Source organism: Lynx canadensis, chromosome D1 (assembly GCF_007474595.2).
Source record: "Lynx canadensis isolate LIC74 chromosome D1, mLynCan4.pri.v2, whole genome shotgun sequence".
NCBI lineage: Eukaryota > Metazoa > Chordata > Mammalia > Carnivora > Felidae > Lynx > Lynx canadensis.
In genome coordinates this window covers 63,828,455-63,833,408 of record NC_044312.2, presented here as the reverse complement: position 1 = coordinate 63,833,408, position 4,954 = coordinate 63,828,455, and the positions used below count along the sequence as shown (strand labels likewise).

General features: G+C 42.4%; 1 pseudogene; it reads left to right on the top strand.

The window, feature by feature from the left end:
• Window positions 1-3,371: 3,371 nt before the first annotated feature.
• On the top strand, window positions 3,372-4,112 carry LOC115525642 (annotated as a pseudogene).
• Window positions 4,113-4,954: the final 842 nt, after the last annotated feature.

The window sequence follows — 4,954 nt, the reverse complement described above, 5'->3', positions numbered from 1 at the left end:
ACTTTGGCTATCATTTAATTGTTAATGACTTCTAAATCTCCATAAGCAACTGAGGCTTTTTTTTTTCAGAGTTCTGATTTACACATCAAACATCTCACAGGACCTCACTGACAATTTCTTTACATATATAATAGAAATAATGATAATGATGATGATAGTATAAGTTTTGAGAACAGACAACTTGGTTTCATTCTGAGTTCTATGAATTAATATATAGATCATCTTGAGTAAGTAATTTCAGTTACACAAACCTTAGTTTCCACATTTATAAAATAAGGATATTAGTATCTAATTTCTCCATTTGCTGTAAGAATTAAATGTAATAACTTATATAAACACAGTTATTATTTGCTATATGACAAGTATTAATTATCTGTAATAATAACAAATATATATTACTTAATGCACAAATATGAACCAGTCACTCTACACACATTTTCTCATTTAACTTTCAATTTAGGACAACAAAAATTGAAACTATTATACTCCTCTGTCTTTTCCATAATTTATTTTCTACATAAATTCTCCCTTTCTTTCTTATATTGACACAAATACTAAGACAGTCTCTCCGGCTGAAAAGGGGAGACATTTCTCTCCCTTCCTTTCCTTTCTACCTACTAGACAGGTGAAATAGTCACTAGATTGTATCTCAGATCTCAAATTTCTCTCCTCCTCTCTATTCCCAGTTATCATCATCCTATTTTCTGACCCCATACTTTCTGTTATACTTCTATGATCTCTCTGCCTCCTGTATTGCTCTTTCAAAAAATAGAATAGAAGAGGGGTGCCTGCGTGGCTCCATTGGTTAAGTGCCCAACTCTTGATTTTGGCTCAGGTCATGATCTCACAGTTCATTAGTTTGGGTTCTGTGCTGGCAGTGCAGAGGCTGTTTGGGATTCTCTCTCTCTTCCTCTTTCTCAGCCCCTCCCCTGCTCATGCTCTCTCTCTCATTCTCTCTCATTCTCATTCTCTCTCTCTCTCTCTCTCTCTCTCTCTCTCTTTCCCTCTCAAGATAAATTTTTAAAAAGAGAATAGAATAATCTTTAGAAAGTGACAGTCGTATCATTTTCAATTCCCCCATTAAATCAATTCAGTGATTCTCCGTTGCTTATCGACTGAAGTCCAAATGCCTGATCAAATCCTACAGCATCTCTACCTGACTGCGGCTGTCTGAAAGGCCATCCTTCCATCCTTCCTTCCTTCCTAACTGCTAATTCATGCCCCTGCTATACCCAAAGGTACAGGAATCTGTGTCTTTGCCTGTGCCATTTCCTCTATCGAAGTTCACTTCTGCCTTATCATCTAGATAAACTCCTAGTCATCCTTCAGTATTCTCCTCTGACACTTCTTCACCCAATCTTTCGAGAAGTCTACTAAGCTGAGCTGTTATTTTCCATCTCTCTGTTTCTCTAGGTTTTATACCTACCACTATTCATACATATTTTCTGTCATACAATATATATTTACTTTCAAGTCGCTGTTTTTTTTCTAGTTTATGAATTCTAAAGACAAAGATTCTCAGTGACTTTATCCCCATCTCTTGACACAGATAACATTTCCAATAAATATCTATTTAAGAAATCAATAAGTGTATATCCCATGCACATATTACCACACATTTTATACATATTTTTACTTATATTCCCAAACACAAACACTTATACAACCAGGAACAATAAAGCATGAAAGTAGGAAAAATAAGGCATGTTCACCTAGGCTTGGAGTAGGTAAAGTTGCACAAATAATGGGTTTTTTTCTTCCTACCTTGAACTCAAGAAGAAAATTACAAATTGGCCACTTTACCTTCTGCATGAGCTCAGGGTAAAGTATGTACACTGTGACAGAGATGATAGAGCAAAGTATTGGGTCTTTTGGTAACAAAAGTCCTCAAAAGCTGTCATATTCATCTCAGTTTCTAGATCCAGAGATTTTCAAAATCAAAATACCAGGTTTCCATGTAGGCTTCTGCCTGTGGCAATGGGAACAGTACAAGGGGATGGAAGCGAGTCAGCAAAGGGCAGAGAAGTATCGGCCAGGGTCCAGTTGTTACAAAATGAGGTCAATGTGGAAAGCTATTACCCTAGAGATTTTAGTGTAAAAGTCCTATTTTTTTCCTACTGTACAGAATCTGATCCCTGCAGGTATCTTGGAACAGAATCTCTGTACCAAGTTCTTGCAAAGAGAGTTAAAGATAAGTGCCCCCACACATCAAAAAAGGAAAGTTGGTGTTGAGGAGGAAAGGCCAATTCTTCACAAATCTTGCAGAAGCTCCTAAAGAGATGTAGTCCCCTGGACAATTCCCTACTGTTACCTGCTGGGCTGGGCTAAGCACAGAGCAGTGGAGTCGCTGGTGAGGGGTCAAGGGCTGAGTATAGGATGGTGAAATCTGCAGTCTGAAGATCCAATTCCCACTTGGCAGTTCTTCCCAGATTTTTATTCCTAGACACTCAGAACATTTCTCTATCCTAAACTGTTGCCAACCACTTGTCAAAGACAAAAACCTAAATTCTCTAAGGGCCTGAACAGTGGTTTTCCTAAGAGGAAGTTATTAAAAATGAAGTCCTGAGAGCTGAGATAAACAGTACATTCCCATGAGTCTGGCTTCATAAAATTCTCTGAAGCTCTTTGTATTATGCTTGTAGACACAGATTACAATCTCTGGGTCTCCCTTGATTTTAAACTCTACTAAAAAGGGACAAAATTTTAAAGAGCGATATGGAATCCAATGTATATTTGTTATTCAACAGAGCAATTCTATTTCTAGGCTCCTAAGAGAAATTAAATATTTTGTTCACAAAAAATTACAATTGTTCTTATCAGCTTTATTCAAACTATCCAAAAACTCGAAAAAAAACCCCAAATGTGTGTCAATAGATGAATACACAAATAAACTAGTGTATCCTTATGGTGCATCCATTTAACAGAATACTACTCAGATTTTTAAAAATATTTATTAATTTTTGGGATAGCACCAGTAGGGGAGCGACAGAGAGAGGGGGACAGAAGATCCAACGCAGGTTCTGCACAGAGAGGCTCACAGAAGCAAGCCCGATGTGGGGCTTGAACTCACAAATGACAAGATCATGACCTGAGCCAAAGTCAGACACTCAACCGACTGAGCCACCCAGGTGACCCAACTCAGTATTTTTTTTAATGAACTGCTGAAAAATGTAACATCATAATTGAATCCAAAAAACCCTGTGCTGAACAAAAGAACTAATCACAAAAAGGTTCATACCGTATGATTCCATTTTTATGAAACTCGAGAGTCAGTAGCTACTTGGGGACCAGTGTATAAGAACTGACAGCAACCCAGCGTGCCCCTTCCTCACTGCCCTCCAAATCCTGCTGCGGCCATTGCTGCAACCACGATGCCGAAACGAAAGAAGCAGAATCAGTAGCAGCTGCCGCCACCACAGCAGCCCCCGCTGCCAGAGCAGGAAGAGACTAGAGTCGAGGAGGGTGGGAGCGCCATAGGACCACCCAGGCTTCTGGGTGCCCCCCCATGGCCAAATGGAAAGCCGGGTGACCCAAGTCAGTCCCAAACTGGAATCCTCCCACATGTCCACCATCAGTAGAATAGATAAATAAGTTGTTGCGTGTGCGTGCAATGGGAGACTACACTGCAAGAAAATGAATGAACTCCTGCTATAGGCAACCTGGATTAAATCTCACAAACACGATGTTGAGTGAAAGGAGCCAGACAGGAAAGAATGCAGATTCTCTTCACAGAAGTCCTCCAGGATCAAGGGGACCAATGATTTCACCACTAGTGAGTCTCAAACCTCCTCCCTGGGGCAGAGGCCCAATTCGGGGGGACTAGGCCCCAGATGTGGCCCATATGGTCGTGGTTGGTGGGGGGCCAATACTGAACCTCCTTTTCCTGGACCACGCCGTGGGGGTCCTTCCAGGGGAGGCTTTCACAAAGAGCAGAGAAAAATCCTCAAAAGCTCATAAGTTGGTCTCTATCTGCCCACCCAAGGATGGCCCCCAAGTTATGGAAGACAAATCCAACCACCCTCTCTGCCGACACTTTGCAAAAAAAGGGCCACTGTCGATATGAGGACCTCTGTGCCTTCGACCACGCAGGCATCAATGGACCTCCTCTGTGAGACTATGCCTTCCCATCCAGGCTGGAAGGAGCCATCTGGGACCTAGCAGTCATATATTTCCCTGTGGCCCTGTGATGGCTACTGTGAGGCTGTTCCACCCACCACCCTCAATCAGTGACACCCACCCCCATCCATCACCTCCCCATTTGGGGTCCAGAGTTGTGTTTCCTCCCTGGTGCCCAGTGTGTGGTCTTTCTTCTGATCCAGCCTCTAGAGACTCGCCTTCAAGACCCCATCTTTGCTCCCTTCAACTGCCTTCTGGATCCTCTTCCCCCTCACCAACTGACTGAACAGGAAACCTCTTTGGTGCTGTTTCTTGTGCATCTGTTCACCCAGTCCCCAGTACTGCCCTTGATTCCTGAGAGCCCTAGGGCAGTTTCCTAGCATTCCCTTCTAGCTGCTTAAGTCCTTTTTAAAATGTAACAACCCTTACCTCCAAAGTTGCCCGTTGTCCTGTGAAACTCACCAGGTTGACCTGGGGTCAAGTATGGATGACTGGTTCAGAGTTACTCCCTGAAAGGACGCTCTCCCTGCTTTTGGATTTTGTAATTTCTGCATCAGTAGCATGATCTCCACCACTCTGGTCTGTGATCACTGTGCTTTGTGAAACTGCCCATCCCCTTGTATGCAGCCTCTCTCAATGTCCGTGGCCTCTTTGTGACGTCCCGACACTACAGTAAGTTTTTCTGCCAAAACAAATGAGACTTGGTGCCCTCTAGACTTTGCATACCTCCCAACATGGGAGAATTGTGAACCTTTCTGCAAGACTGCCTCCCTGGTCTCCCCATCCTGGCGTTGGTTTTTCTGGGTTTGACAAAAGTCCATGACATGTCCTCTAAAGC